The sequence below is a fragment of the Euwallacea similis genome, chromosome 13 (genome assembly GCF_039881205.1).
Source record: "Euwallacea similis isolate ESF13 chromosome 13, ESF131.1, whole genome shotgun sequence".
In the NCBI taxonomy this organism is placed as follows: Eukaryota; Metazoa; Arthropoda; class Insecta; order Coleoptera; family Curculionidae; genus Euwallacea; species Euwallacea similis.
The window spans coordinates 2,837,274-2,854,038 of NC_089621.1; the positions used below are offsets into that span (position 1 = coordinate 2,837,274).

The following is a 16,765-nucleotide window of genomic DNA, read 5'->3' on the forward strand; positions in this document are numbered from 1 at the left end:
GATATTGAATTCAACGAAATTTCTCGTGCATTCAAAAGAGCGCAAAATTCCATTTTTCAAAACGTTACCGTCATGCGATGTTCGTATTCAAAATGACGGCACAAAACACACTTTTCGAAAAATCAAAATGGAGCCCAGTACCGTAAAATTGTCGAAAAATCTTTGTGGGGTTATTCCTCGAAAATATTCTCGCTAAAGGAGATATTTCCGAGAACGTTCTCTTGAGATTTCTATTTTTTTAACGAAAACTAAAATCTGAAAGATAAAAATGTGATTGCGAATAAAAAAATAGGTAGAGAGCTCGCCAATTAAAATTTTGCTCATGTCTAACAACAATATGAAATGAATATTAATAGGTATATTAATATTAAAACGAAAACAATGGACGAAACAAAATAACAAAATAAATAGGCATTAATAATGATAACAAGAAAAAAAGAAATTTCCATTTCACTACATTCTCTGCAGCTGCACTCGGTGATGAAAAGTCATGCGTTGATTGCTCGGATAACGACTCGGACGATTCGGAAATAAGTAGTCTCTGTAACGGCATATTCTGGTAATTGAATAACTTCGTCTTCGTCAGTGGTCATCCCACATATCAAATTTATATCCCATTAAGACAGAGAAAGATTCTTCTTTTACATAGAAGGAGCGTTCGATTAACCAAGAACCAACAGCACTTGCGGTGCCTTTACGATCTGTGGCATCCCAGCTGGTGGGATGACTCTGGAGATCCCCAGACGGAGATCAGGGTCAAGGGTGGGTGTCCCAGCTCCCGATTTCTTTGCTCTTTCATTATTTTTTTCCACATAAATTTCAATATTAAGATTTATGGTTTTTTGATAAGTGAAATTAGTCCTTACTTAAGGATTTAACTTGAACGTACATATACGAAAACTCCCCAAACCCCAAAAACCCCTCCAAACTGCAATCGCCCAACTAAAAAAACATTTTATTTTTATGTCTCATACGATGAATATCAGCACTGGGCGATTTTATTCAAGCACTCTGAGTACTGAGTCCCAGAAAGGAGTTTGCTTCATTTACTTTCATGCGATGAACAAAGATGACTATATGATCAGGAGCAGGTGCCGCCGCCATGGATGACAATGCTGACGATGGCAAATTTTGATGACACAGTGGTGATAATTACAAAATTTAACGAGCAAAAAGAATAGCTAATTTTGGCATAAATGCGTGTGTGTATATGTATTTACCCATTTTCTGAATCACTGACCATAGACCATTTAAGCTCAAGTGACGATGGAACAAATCAGATCTCAAGGTTAAAATACATGTCATATAGTCCTGTAATTAAGTATGTAGTGAAATGCAGGAGAATCTAATCCACACCTTCAATTACTGAGATATCCATTAATAAATTTTCCACCATCAAGCAATTATTGTTCGATGGTATAATTAGGATATTATAATTAAACGATTAGTAATAATGAAAACGGACTTTTCAATAGAAGCAGAAACAGGTTTTAATGATTCGGATTGCGTGTGTATGGATTTACAGAAGGCGCTCCTGCAACTAAATTTAAATTGAACTTCCCATTCAGATAGCTCAGTGGCGTCCCGTCTGTTTTTTCGAGTGAACCCCGAGCAGCATATCGTTGTCAGCTTCAATGAAGGCAGCCTTGGCTACAATGAAGATAGAGGAAATGCTAAATTGGAAACAGCAAAAAATGATGACTTTCTTGAAAGAAAAGTTCGGTACGACCATGGAAGATTTTGTTCTGCACTCAACCGCCTACGATTGAACGGAACGGGTCACGTCAGCACAATCCGACTAATTTTCAGTTCCAGCTTAGTCATAATATATTATGTTAATTGCGTGGCCGGATCGCAATGGCGAAACCGCCATCGGCGTAATTTACGATCCGGTCTAAAATTTTCGCCTCTGGGTCAGTATAAAGGCATCTCGGTTTATATTCGTTAATTGAGCCAATTAGAGGAAGAGTGGCCACGGAATGCAACATAGATCGTCTTAGTTTTAGATTTAGGTTAGGTTTTACTGAGCTAGAGGCTCAGGAAAGATGAGAAATTTACCCATTTTAGGGATACAGGGTGTCCCAAACAAAATGAGTTTAATGCTGGTAGTTGCACGAAATCTCGAAGGCCTGGCTTGTGCCCCCGCTGTCCTGAGCAGAACTTTGGAGAAATTGACCCTCATCGTAGTACATCAGGTGACTTCAGACAACTATTTCAGGATAAGTGGTGTTAGTCGGCCTGGGAAAACACGACTGAGTATGTAAGGTCGCTGACGCCACTGACTTTAGAGCTCTTCACGCTCTGAACTTCAAAATTTGTGATTTTTAATAGAGTGTCCTGGATATTAGGCTATTGCCAACGGCCTAAAAGGGGGGGCCAAACTCCAGTATATTTTCCAAATATTTGCCTATTCTTAAGAAGTCTCATAGCGTTTCCCAAAGGAAATTACGTTTCTGACATTAAGGGGTTTAATATCATGAAGGTTCAGCCTCAAACTGTAATATTTTATTAGAGAATTTTCATGAGCCATGACCGTGCCATAGGGCGTAAAAACGCCTACAATATCCAAACTTTAAAAAAATTGCTTCCAAAAGAGGTGTAACTGCTCCTGATTCTAGAGAGGTTAACGACCTGAAGATTGGGCTTTAAAACATGAGAAAAGAGAGAGAGAGAGAGAGGGAGAGAGAGAGAGGGAGAGAGAGAGAGAGAGAGAGAGAGAGAGAGAAGCATAGTTTCCAAACATCAGGATTGTAAAACTCCCAAAAAATCAACAATTATATGTTTTTTCTATTCAGGCAGTTCCCCAAAGAAAGTTAAGCCTCTAACTGGTTTAACACCCCGAAAATTCAGCTCTATAATTTATGACTTATGAGAGAGTTTCTAAATCAGATATGTGCCAAACTGCGCTTAATATGGGGTTTGAGTCTCCGATAAAAATCCCCAAACATTAAAAAAATTCGATAGAGCTCCCAAAGTTCCGCCTCTGACTTGGGATCATAGGAAGAAGAGTTTAATATTTGTCCTTATCTGCCTTTGCGTGATAAATAAAGACGACTCTATGATCGGAGCAATTGACGTTGCATGCGGTCATGGATGATAGCAGCACAATGGTGGCAGTTCTACGTTCCGATGGAACAGTGGCGGTAGTTACAAATTTTGACGGACAAAATTAAGAAATTATTTTTGGGTTTGGTTTTTGGTAAGTTCCAACTTAGGTGCAACTCTCTGAAGTTTGTGTACAGCACTGAGTTTTGAAGTCCAATTAGAAGCCATTGCTCATTTATCTGAATTGACGGGTCCAAGTTTCTTAGAAAAATCACGTGTCCCTGCAAATTCTCCCAAAGGTATGATTTTTTTTAATTTCGCACTTATTTTTTATTGTTCATTTTATTTCTGGGCGCTTTTAATGATACGAACTTTCGGACAATAGACTTGCTTCGTCCGTTCCTCGGATCGAAATACGGCTTAGAAGAAGGTGAATAATAGTAGTTGTGCAGAGAGGTAGAAAAATAAAGAAAATGGACGCGAATTGGTGAACTTTCCTAAAGCAGCATCAACCTTGGGACATGATTACAGGATCCTATTTAAAAATCTCATTTGTCATAAATCTACGCGGCGCAACATTATATTATAAGCCCCCGAAAAACTCGATTAAAAATCTCATGCAATGGCTGCGTCCGCGATTTTTAATTAAAAGGGTTACAAACCCATAATAAGCCGTTTTTGCACGAGCTGAAACATCCATCACTGTCCCCCGTCGCCCCCCGGAAAAATAATATAAAATTTAATTATAGGCTACTTAAAATTAATGGGCGCAGAGCGACCGAATTAACATAAGACCATTTGCATTTAGATTGCGCTTACACCATTATATGATGAAAATAATAATTCCGGTGTGATTATTGCGGCTTTTTACACTCCTCGAGGAGGGGTGGTCATCGTCCTGCCTCCCCCTTGAGCATAATCGCACACCCTGTATATGCATGTTGTTTGTGAACATAACTCTAATTACACGACGATAAAAAAAAGCTGTTTAATATGCGCGAGGCAATATAGCGCAGTAATCCGTCTCCATAATTAAAAACAGTACTGATGTAAATTTTAATATTTCGTAAACAAATTTTAAAAAATTCATTTCGCCATTAAGCCCCTAATTCGAAAAAATGGCTATTTTGTCACTTAATCCTCCCGTCCTGTAATTCCCCGGCAACCCTTTTTTCTTTACGAAACAATTAGCGTTTTTAATATCTTTATGCAAATCGAATCGAGGCTGTCTGTAACTGATTCTCTCATGTTGTAGGCCGAATCTTATGATCATAATGTGTTAATAATAATTAAATCAGGAAGCTAACACGTGTCTAAAACACATACCGGCCATGTCCAAATTTATGCCCCAACTCGGATGTTTATGAGACCTGCAACTGACTAATGGCAGACTTCAATAATTATTATTCAAGCAGGACTCTGCATGAAAATGTTACTCCCGGCTCAGGTTTCTCGATTCGCATTCATATTCCTGCTTTGAAAACTACGATCTAAGGGTCTATTAATTATTATTCAAATTCAAATTTTTGCCGGCCTGGGACTCTTAAGGATGCCTAGCGAACGACATTAAAGGAATAAAGGAGTAAATTCGGCACGACGCCCCTAAATCACCATAATAAAACATCGAAAATGCCATAATTTTGAATAACAATAATTACAAAGGCGCCATAATTGCCGAGATATAGGAGCGCCCTAATATATTCCGAAGGCTAATTCGAACTTGTATTTGACTTTTGTTTAACTGAAGATGGGTAAAAGGGGTCACATCAAAGGTTGCGACCTGCAGGTGTTGTGTGGTAATTGAATAAAATAACACTTTGTGGAACTAATTCGTGCAAAAGCCTCCGGGAGAGACGCAGCGCTCCAGATTCTAGGGAAATCACCTGTCTCCATTTTAAGATATCTTCCTTCATCCGTCCCTCCCATCCCTCTTTCTGGCTTTTTTAATAAAAAACAGTGGTCAAAAACCACTCAGTTTTCACAAAACAACCTCTTGGAACAATGGAAAAATTAATGAGACGTGTCCATTATTCAGCATCTCGAGTCGGATGAAATGGATGGATCTTGGATGTATCAAAGATGGATTGGAACTGGGCCAATTTTGATGTATTACCCATATTCCAACTCATTCAAGCCCCGACATCCATTTGGATCCATCCGTTCCAACAAAATCTTAGCTGTATTGTCCAGTTTCCCTTTGAATCTCCCAGGTACTTGCATTTTGGGCATTCGCAGGCCTCGTTCCTTTCCATGGAGTCAAGAACGTTTTTTTTTCAATTTAACTACACAGAAAACCTCTTCATCCTCCTTCAATCCATCTCGTCGCATCAAACGTCTTCAATTTAGTCTTGACCTGAATTACCACGATGGATCACTCTCGACGGAAATCGGAGTATTGGACCCGCAAAATCCTATCAGGTTGTAGATATTGGAAAAAACCTACCACTGCGTTGTGAAAATGTGACAAAAGAGTGACTTTGGGTGCTGATGAAAAACCTGAAAATATCACGTGGGGGCATTAGCGAGCCTTTAATGGGATGGGAGATGGAAAATGAAGAGCCAACCGGAATTGGATGGAAATATGATTACGCGGGATCGCATCGGAAAAGTCCCTCGCTGACCGAGAGCGGCAACGGCAGAAAAACAGAGGGAATTTGACTGTGGAAAATAATAAAAATTGGACGATGGACTTTGAATTATGTAGCAGAGAGAGGACAGGGGTGTTTGCGCCTCTGGTACGCCCGAGCGAGCAGTTAAAGAGTCCTCAATTATCTGCGGAAGGCACTAAAGCCTGTATGCTCTTTTCTAGAGGTGAAAAGTTTTAAATTGAATTTTATGAAAAGTCAAATAGAAAATTGTATTTTCACTAGCTAAAGAAAACTAAAGGATTTCCATCATTTTGATACACCAAATTTTAGAATCTCACTTTGCAGTTTGACTTCGCGTATCGCGGTGAGCTCGCCCCCCCATCGCCCACCGAGCATGCCACTTCACCCTTGCGAGATATAAAACGTTGGTGGAAAACCCTTTGCCACGGTTCCAGTAGAATTTCCAACACACTGTAGAGGAACTCGCGGCTGCTTATCATACATATGCAACGGTGGAACGTATCTCCGCCAGTGGACGGACTGCACACGAGGGTGGGCGGCTGGTGGCCTCCGGTGCAGGGAAAAGGGCGGCCGTCCATAATTTATTTGCGAAATAAAAACGGCCGAAGCAGGGACTAATTATTCAAACGCGGCCTGAATTTCCTGATAGCTCGCGCGGGAATTGATGAAACGGTCCCCCGAATTGAAAAAAAAACCACGTATTTTTGAATAATAATGCTAACAAAACAATGCCCAGTCCTCCCAATAGGTCTTCGTGGAGGCTTTTAAATGACGGAGAGGCAAATACCCCGGCACACCAAGATTACTATCTCCGCGAACGCCCAAAGCTAATAAGCAAACTGACCCTAAAAAATATTAATGCAATATAAAGTAATTTCATTACAATTCGAAAAAATGCGGTATGAGTGCAATTAATTTAAGCCGTAATTGATTCCTAATAGAATGGGATATTATGCAGGCCGCAAATGAAATTACCGATTTTGATTAGATTGAAAATCGCTGTCTGGAACACGGCTGCAGGACCTCCTTTGGGTGGGGTCAATATCGGCCTTATTCGTTGAATTTTTCTGCAAATCTGGTTAACGGACTCGGCCGCGATCATAACGGTTCACATGCAAAAATGTCGCTGTCCGACTGAAAATTAATTGCCCTTAATCAAATGCATGTTTGTCTCAAATAAGACACTGCGATTCAGTTTTTTACGTTTTTACGTTTACGGATTAATGTAATTATTGCATTTTCCATTCCATGCATACGGAATAAGGCAAAAAGAAATTTAGTTTACATTATGTATAAGTTGCAATTGCCTTATTAGGCTTACTTGCATATCGCCGAGGTTTCAACAGTTCTGCAAACACAAAAAGGCATCGCGACGTAAACGAACTCACTTGCACGAGCATATGCAACCAACATTGCAGGCCCTATCGCCCGCGTCGCGGTGCTCCCCCTGGATCCCGCTTGTCAACCCCAATTCCCGAGACATTGACCAGGTTTGTTCCGCAGGCGTTTCTAGGAATGTACTTCCCTTAATTCGACCTTATTCTTTTCCGTCACATTGTGACTGACCATGATGTCACCGATCTAGCTATCAATTAATTATTATTTACCTGTCTGATTAATAGATTATCACCACAAGGGTGCAGCCGTTAAAGGCCGCCTGCAATTAGGTTCGTTATTAATTGTTGTTATGCTTGGAAATTTTAAATATTGCCGCAATTAGTGCGCAAAAAATGGATGTATGCAAAATGCCTTTTGAATCGAATTAATGTTTGTTAATGTCTTGTTGCTACCAAAGTGATTTTTAAAGTAAATATAGAGAAAAATTGCGTAATTTTATTCATTACTCGAAGTTACCCGCTAAACAGCCTGATGAACACGAGAATTTACATTTATATTAGCAAAACATTATGCTCAAATCTCAGTATCTCGCAAACTGTAATTAATACTTCAGAGTGCGTGAGACAGAAAAAGCTCAATTTAAATGCAACCGGCCGTAAAAGCTGCCTTATTTCAATGGCTAATCATCAGAAAGCTTAACTTTAATATTTAAAAGTTGGTAGCTAAGACCATTAAGCTCGTCCTATGAATAAATCAATTTCATCTCCCAAATTGATGAACAAATTGCGGATTGGTCCTTCTATGAGGGTTAAAATGACACAATTTTCTTCGGTAAATGCGATTTTTCTATCAATATTAAATCGGCCAATCAAAAAACTGCATTTAGGGGGCGGGCTGCAGTCCGAATAAAGCCTTAATTAATATTTTAGGCAGTTTATTTTGTATGCAAAATAAAAAAAGCGAACGCGCATATATGAGCATTATATTGGAGGGAGCGTTTTTTATATTTTGCATGTAAAATCCATTAATTTTTATTCGAAAAAACTAAATCTCTTTAATTATTCCATTAATAAAAAACGAGGCATTCGGGAGAAATTTCGATATCAAATTGTATTTTACCGGAGTTGTAATCAAAATTGAATTCAATAAAAATTGCATGTTTAATTTTTTTGATATTTTGCTTATCAACTCCTAAAATTAATATCAAACAATCTAAAAATCAAATTTTGGGTACTTTCTGGAATTGTTTTCGCGGCTCTATTGTTCGAATAATCTGCATTAAGTAAAGGCACCCTTTCGCCCTTGCCAGTCCTTCGAGGAGAAAGTTTTTTGGGCTAATTTGAATAGCGATTAGAAAATTAAGCACAATTAAGGGCTCCGAGTTAAGGGCCCCAACCCTTGGCGGCATCGAGGAAAGGCAGAGGAAAGCTCCGCGTAAAATTTATATTTTATATGAGATATAGCGAGGATTAAACTCGTGATAAAAATGTCTACCACCAAGAGTGATGATACATTTTTTTTTTAAGTTTTTTCCTATTAAGCCCGTACAGGCATTAAATGCTTTTATGAAAATTAGGGAAAGTAAAATAGCTATAGAGGCGCATCTTTCGAGGGAAAAACAAATTTTTTTACTTGACCAGGGAAACCACCCTTGGTACCATCCTGAACCTTTTAACGAAAAATGTGATCGCCGCTAGTTTTTAAAAAAATAAAAATAATGTTCTTAATATTCTGTGACAAAAAGATCTCGGAAATATTTTTCATAAAATTAACCATTTCCATGGAAACAATTAAAAAAAAAACATTATTTTCCAACTAACATTAGAGCTACAAGACTCAATTAGGTGCATTACGTTACTTATAAAAGAACCAGTAAATAAGGTGATGCACGTCCTGTTTCGCATGTTATCGCGCACTCTTTGAAAAACCCCTGGTGTATTTTTCATTATGCTCAACGAATGAATAACTTGAATGCAATTTCTCAGTATTTCATTTTTTTCTTTGAAAACGGTTAACATTGTGAGAAATATTCAAGATACCGTTTTTCACAGAAATATGGAGCACTTAGAAAATTATTTTTATTAAAAAAAAAAACAAAAAAACCTTTAAATGAAAAGCCATATTTTTCGTTTAAAGTGCTCATAGTCACATCAGTGGGGACGCCACTGGCGAAATTGAAACTATCATTTTCCCCTTAAAAGATGTGTCTCTACACTCATTATACGCTCCCCAAATTCCGTAAAAACATTTACAGCCGGAACGGACTTACTAGGAAAAAAAGTTTTAAAAAAATGATTAACCTGCATTTCACACAAGAAGCGAAAACGGACCCACGATCATGGCAGTTTTTTTCCTAAAATCCTCCCTCCGAATTTTTACATACTATTATGAAACACTCCGTACAATCAGAGCTGTGAAGCTTTAAAGCGACTTTTGGCGTGATAAAATGTGCTCTGAGTTACCGCAAGACACGTAAGATTTTTTATATTTTGAGACTTAAGAGAGGCATTTAAATTTCATAAATAATGACTATTAAGTAAATGGACGAGTCAAATAAAATCTTATTACGCGCGGGTTACATATATAACGTTTTATGTCTGATTTTATGTTAATTTTCCAATAATTAAACTTTTAAGTCAAAACTTAGAGATATTTAGATACCAGAAATAGCAGTTATTAAGGCAATAAGTATATAAATTTATTATGGCTTTACGAGCTAGCGAGCGAATCCGTAAACGAACGAGTTGAATCAAATCTCATTACATACGCGTTACATATACAACGCGTAACGCTGTTTTTCCGTGTTAATTTGCTAGTAATTCGAGTTTCAAGTGAAAATTAAAATGCTTCGAAATAACTTAATCAACTGTTAAAAGAAATGTGTATCGATCAATCAATATTCAGCTACTGCGCTGGCAGTAACTGAATCATAATAGTATATTACACCCCTAGGCTCTGAAGTGCACCATTATGACCCGAACCTCAAGCTTAAGTCGCGAGGAGCCACGAGGCTGCGAGGGATCTGAGTGAGTGCGTTCCCGTTCCCTTTAAAGTCCCCAACTACCTGAATTAACCTTTTTTCCGAGGTTGATCTGCCTAACAGACTTTGAGGGCTAAGGTAACCTTATGCGTCCTCTTTGAGCTGGGATAGCGTTTTCGTCCTGAAATTACCGATCGACTAAGCGCCCTTTCCTCGTGTCCGGGACCGCCTCAAGGCATTACTTCAGACAAGCTGATTTCCAACCCGAACTAACACCTGAAAAGCTAAGGTACGTCCAAAAGCCAGACGAAGTACCGAGGGATCTAAAACGTGAGGGTCATGGGCACTTCACGACCAAGGTATGGTATGTGGATAAGCGTGGCGGGAAAATGAGATGTGAGTGTCTCGGGTCGTGAATACGATCCTGTCCCCTTTCAAAATGCTCGACTGCTCAGCTGAACTAACCTGAAGGAACATGTCGAAAAAGGCGGAGCGAACCACTGTACCTGTACAGCTCGGTAGATGGAGCCAGAACCTGGAGGTGGCCGCTGGTTCAAATTCCGTCGAAGATAAAAGCCGTTTTCTAGGTTTTTCATTATCAAACAACTCGTAAATAATTCAATATTAACGCGTGTAACTTTGTGTATTTTTATTGTTTTTAATTATAAATTCATTTCTTCGCTGCAGCTTTGCCTGCGTTTCTATCGAGTAAATGTTGTGTTGAAATAAAGCTTCAATCTGCTTTAAGTAGGTCTTTTACCGACTTGAAATGCTCAATTCTCATGTTGAGAAAATGCTCGTAGAGTCCGTTTGCAGTATGAAAATGCGTAAGATGAACAGGCACTACTTCAATTGATCTTTTATTTCAAACAGACGTTCAATTACTCTCGATTCGTCCTATATTCTGAATTTAAATGAATTTAATTGATGTTAACTAAGCAGATCCGCAAGTGATTTAGATATTCAAAACAAGTGTTCACTTTTTTTGTGTAAGAATAACCATCTCTGATGCAGAAGAGCAGGAACTTAAGCCCCACTTTAGCGCAGCTACACGAAAAAAAATGAATACTTGTTTGGAATGTCTAAAGCTGTAAGTAATTTCCTTAGTAAACATCGAGTAAATGGATTTAAATTGAAATAAAAATTAAAAAGAGCGAACAAATGATAATTTTGGTAGAGATTAAAGGTACATCAATTCTTTAGATCTCGTTGCCTTGGGAGCTGTTTCATGCCGAGCTATTTGCACATTGGCACACCCGGAAGAAATGCGACGGTCTGGTTGCGAAGTTTGAAGGAAAATTCAGCAAGTCGCTGACCAAAATCGATGAAATGACCAGTGAGGCCCCGTGAAGCAGCTAGACAAAGGCCCGATCATTGCAAAGAAAGAGACCACCAGATGGTTCCCAATGTAAAGGGTGTCCCATATTCAACTCTCAACGTAGGGACCTCGGAAACTGTGGGAGATTCAGAGTCGGTTAAATGGAGGCAAAGTTGTGCCTTTACGAGAGGGGCACTTTGCCTTTTTAATTAAAAAAAAAATCCGATTACTTCCGGAAAAACCCGAAAATTGCTATTTCTTTTTTATTTTTTTCTGCCTTAAATTATAGAGAAACATGAGAATGGAAAACGCTTTCTAAAGGCGCATTTTCCCGCGCTACAACCTGAAAATAGTTTTTCGGACATACGACGTTTCGGTTTTTCAATACCATCATCAATTTTTTTTTCAAATAGGGACCTGACCGTTTTTTTACAAATTTTACTAGTCGTTGATAATTGAAAAACTACAATGTGTCGCATTTGCCGATTTGCGAGGTCTAGATTAAAATATTCATTATCAAGAGAAACAACGCTTCAACATTTTCATATTCTGCATTGATGCATCCTACTTACTCCACTTTCAAGGTAAGAATCGAAAACCCCTATGTCAAAATGAATAGTTCAATAAATATCAGACATTGATTACATGACAGACATAGATGCATAGCGATTGGTGTCACAGGCGCGGCACACTTGTCTATTTTATTTATATTATTATTGCTAAACCGAATGTTTCCAAATAAGTGGATGGGTAACCGTGGTGCGGTTCATTGGCCTGCCCGCAGTTCAGACTTGAATCAACAACCAGAATGTTTAAAATATATTTTCAAAACCCTGCAATGAATATTTCTGATCTAGACGTCGCCAATCGGCAAGTGCGACACATGGATGTTTTTTAATTGTCAGTGATTAATAGAATTCATAAAAAAAGTCAGGTTCGTATCTGAAAAAAAGTTGATGATGACATTGAAAAACTGAAACGTCGTATCTCCGAAAAACCATTTTCAGGTCGCAGCGCGGGAAAATGCGCCTTAAGAAAGCGTTCTCTATTTTCATGTTTCTCTATAATTTAAGGCAGAAAAAAATAAAATGGAAATAGCAATTTTTGGTTTTTTCGGATATATCCGGAAGTAATTGGATTTTTTTATTAAACTAGAAAGGCAAAGCGCTCTTCTCGTAAAGGCACGACATTGCCTCTATTTAACCGGCTGTGTGTCTCCTACGGTCTCCGAGACTCCCGTGTCGAGAGTCAAATATGGGACATCCTGTACAATGCAAGAAACTGCCGGTCCTAGATGTCGTTTTTGCCTTCTTTAGCAAGGAGAAAACCTGTTAGCACCACTTGAACACCTAAGTAGACGCAACATTCTTCGTCACTCTCAGCCCCTCCGCGCAGTCATCATTTCCTTCGCCCCGATGTGATTTACAGTAAAATCAAAAAAAGTGCCCTCATGCGAACTTTTATTGTGTTTGATGATTTGACTTGGCCATTCGTTTCTGCGGTTGAATTTTCATTTACATTTTGTCCGATTTTAATGCGTTTTTGCGGGAAAAAGGCGCACTCGATGTTTCATTTAAAGTGCGGTCTCTCCGAAATTGCCAAACTTCAATTACTCCCATAAAAATGTCCAATAAAAATCACGATCGCGATTGTTCGATCAGGTGGATTTTCGTATACAACTTTCGCAATTTATTTCGATATAGATGAATCGATTCGGAATTAAATCGTCTCACTATGTGATAGTTAGTTATGTACGGGCGAATGCGCTATCGGCTACATAAAGCTGTCCACTCGGTATCAAAAACAGTTTAAATATCGAGGGTAATGAAATAAATAGTTAAAGTAGACCTAATAAACTGAGCGTTAAGAAAAATCGCAAAAAGTTTGATATTTATACATAGGGAGGTAATTAAAGTAATAACTTTCAGAACGAGCTCGGCTTAATTTCTATTGCTGATCTGGTAATTGAATTTAGACCCATTTATACGCGCCGCAGAGAGTTCGGAATAAATTAGTACCATTGCCATTATAAAATGGTCTTATTAAGAGTTTTGGCACTCGCTCCGCGCCCAATATCCGCCCATAGGGAGCCACGCTCCCGCTGCGACAGCGCCATCAAGAGCATCCACCTCTTCGCCTCGGCCAAACTGATCCAGGCGTAAGTCCTGGAGGATGCACGAACATCAACATTCCTGCCGAAGATTTAACAATAATTACCGCTAAAACTCCATTTCCTTGATAATTCTGGGACAACTTACGAGCGTGAAAATCTGAGGGTATCACTCACGAAACATGATCTGGAAGTGTCACATATGGAGAACGATTTAATGCGTGCAGACATGGTAATGAAAAATTACGATTATTGCGGGTTAATTTAAATAAACAGGGAAATAATAACGTTTTATCCTCGAATATATATATATATATATATATATATATATATATATATGCGGCGGTGAAGCCTCTCGAAGCTCGCAGTAGAGCTTTCCTACGACGATGAAGAATTCCGCTCCTCACGGAAGTGAGGCGCTTCAAATGCTCAGGATTTTTGAAGATATCTCTCTGAAGGTCCATTGCCGGCATAAGGCTGCCTCATGTATTAATGCATAAGGCTGATTTTCCAAGCCGCATGCCTTGCATTGCACTCCAAACAAGTCAATAATATTAGTTGACACTTTGATTTAAATTTGTAATTATTATCAACTGGTCTAATATAATTAAGAAACTCGTTTCTCTGAACGGATTTTTATGAAAATTCCTCAAGCCGGTCCCTGTTCAGGTGGGAAATAATACATGAAACCTAGATTACTGTGTTATTATTATTGCAACTGATACTACTTTCTACAAATTAATTAATGGCATCGGGGGATATTAGATTAACATAACAGGGCTATTCTGATAATTGATCAATAAATAATAATGGTCTTGCAATGTTTCGATGGGAGAGACGGAGCTGAAATTAAATAATCAATTTTAATTAAAACTGTAGCGACAGAAGATGTAGAGGAAATGAGGGATGAAAGAAGAAGGAAGAGCGCAGCAACAACCTCCCCTCAGCACGTGCCCCTAGATTTTTAACGCAAATAACATCCCCCCACCGAACCGTGATCTCGTAACGTTTCAATGGGAGAGACAGGGACGAAATCAAATATCCAATTTTCATGCAAACAACAGAGATAGAGGAGAGAGAAGAAATGAGGAAAGAGAGGGGAAGGAGGGATGCAGTAACAACCCTTTTCGTCACCACTTACCCTTAGATTTCTAAAACAAATAACATCCGCCCACTAAACCATGGTTTCGTAATACTTGAATGGGAGAAAGAAAGACGAAATCAAATAATTAGTTTTAATGAAAACCACAGCGATAGAAGAAGTAGAAGAGACGAGAGATGAAGAAAGAAGGAAGAATTCATCACACACTCCTAGATGTTTAACGCAAATAACATTCGTCCATCAAACCATGTTATCGTGATGCTTCAGTTGGGAGAGACAGAGATGAAATTAAATAATTAATTTTAATGAAAACAACGGCGACAGACGAGGTAGAAGAAATAAAAAACGAGGGAGGAAGGAGTAGAGCAGCAACAACCCCCCCCCCTCCCCCTCTCGCCACTTACCCTTAGATTTTTAATGCAAATAAGCCAACAAACGAAATGGACGAAGAAAATGCGGAAAATTGCTGAATCTTAAAAGGCTGTGATGCGCCAACGATTTCAGAGCTTTTTCAAGCTTAATAATTCGACCCTTAAGGAAGTGTTTTTCGTGACTTTGGCAAAAGCAATTTTTTTAAACTCATCCACCCGACCATTGCGAAACTTCCACTATGGAGATATCTCTTGGGCGCCCGTCGAGTGCCACTTGAAACGATTGAATTCTCATTTATCCATTAGCAAACCAAAATTTTTCCTGTGTAACAACCACAAATAAGCACCAGATGAATTATGATCAAGAATGGCCCCTGGCCATTATAAACTTTTAATCGAACAAGCTTCCTTAATGACTTATGTTTACATAATCTTTTGCTTAGCATAATTTAAACTCCTTTTCCATTAAATTCCTCAGTATTGAAACACCGATACTTTATTGAGAAGGCTAACAATTACCCCGTCAGATTTCCGTGATTAATACTTGGTAATTTTTGCTTGTGATGTGAAATCGGGTCAGTTTAATAAGCTTGATGGGCAATTACCGACTAACGATTACTGTCAAATTATCATGCCTTGTAATACCGTCCAATCGTGTGAGATTAACTTGATTTGGATAGACCGTTTCAACCAATCGAGACGTCGGCTTTTGAGCCATTTAGATAGGGCGTTAGTCGAGGAAGGTTCGTTCTGAAAAACGCGGCTGAAAACACTGCAAAATTTGATTTCAAAAACCCCAAAATTGTTCTGATTTACTTATTCGGAGGGTTGATGTTAGGAGGCCGCATGGGGTGGCCGGACGGGCTCAGTTGAGGCAACCCAGGAACGAATCTCCCAAGGAACGTCCCTCTTGAATATTATTATTATCTTGTAAATATCACTACCAAGACGTCTGGGATCATTTATATTTCTCCCCAAAAACCGGAACGTGGCAGGGAAAGGACTATACAGAGTGTAACATATCATAATGGCAATATTTCAGGAAGCGATAGTGCGAGGATAGTCCCAGAAGTGTCCGACCTGGCATATAGTGATTTTTTAATTGAAATTTTGCCTTATTGCAGAAACTTAATTTTAAAAAGCCTATGTCTAAAGTTGGGTGCTCCGTTGATTTCTTTTGGTTTAGAGCCGTTTTTAATCTCTTTTAAGGCTCTCAGAGATTTTGTGAACGTGAAAAAAATTGGTCATCGATGCGTGATTCAATACTTTCATTTAAAAGTTCTTGGTCCCTCCAACACCATAGCAGAGTTAGATTCTGCTCTGCAAGAATCCGGTCCTTCGTCAACGACTGTAAAATATCGGGTGGCAGAATTTAAATGCGGTCAAGACGCACTCCGCAGTGGTCGACCCAATGAGGTGACCACTCCAGAAATTGTGGTGAAAATTCACAACACCTTACTGGAAGACTGTCGGCTAAAATTGCGCGAGCTAGCAGACATGATAAGGATTTTAAAAAGTACTGTACACCGCACTTTGACCGAACAGTTGGATATGAGAAAACTGTGCGCAGGATGGGTGTCGCGATTACTCACTATTGGGCAAAAACTGATGAAAGGGGAGAATCGGCTTCAAAGGAGGTGAAAACCGTTCCATGTGCAGGAAAGGTGATGACGTCAGTTTTTTGGGATGCACGTGGGATCATTTTTGTTGACTATCTTCCCAAAAGAAAAACAATAAACTGAAAATATTAAACACATTTATTGTAGTGTTTAAGCGAAGAAATTAGGAAAAAGCGACCACATTTGGCGGAAGAATCTTACTTCGTCGAGACAACGCACCAGCCCACACTTCCGTCATCGCGATAGCCAAAATCAATAATTTTGGTTTTGAAC

The 16,765-nt window shown here is 38.9% G+C and overlaps 1 protein-coding gene across 1 annotated transcript in view; it reads left to right on the forward strand.

The window, feature by feature from the left end:
- Positions 1 to 1,123: 1,123 nt before the first annotated feature.
- The window catches only part of Prosalpha7 (proteasome alpha7 subunit), a 29,419-nt gene continuing 13,777 nt past the window's right edge, over positions 1,124 to 16,765 (forward strand). Inside the window, exon 1 of the mRNA XM_066396201.1 lies at positions 1,124 to 1,133. The gene's annotated coding sequence lies outside the window, so the exon portion shown is untranslated. The remainder of the gene's footprint in view (positions 1,134 to 16,765) is intronic.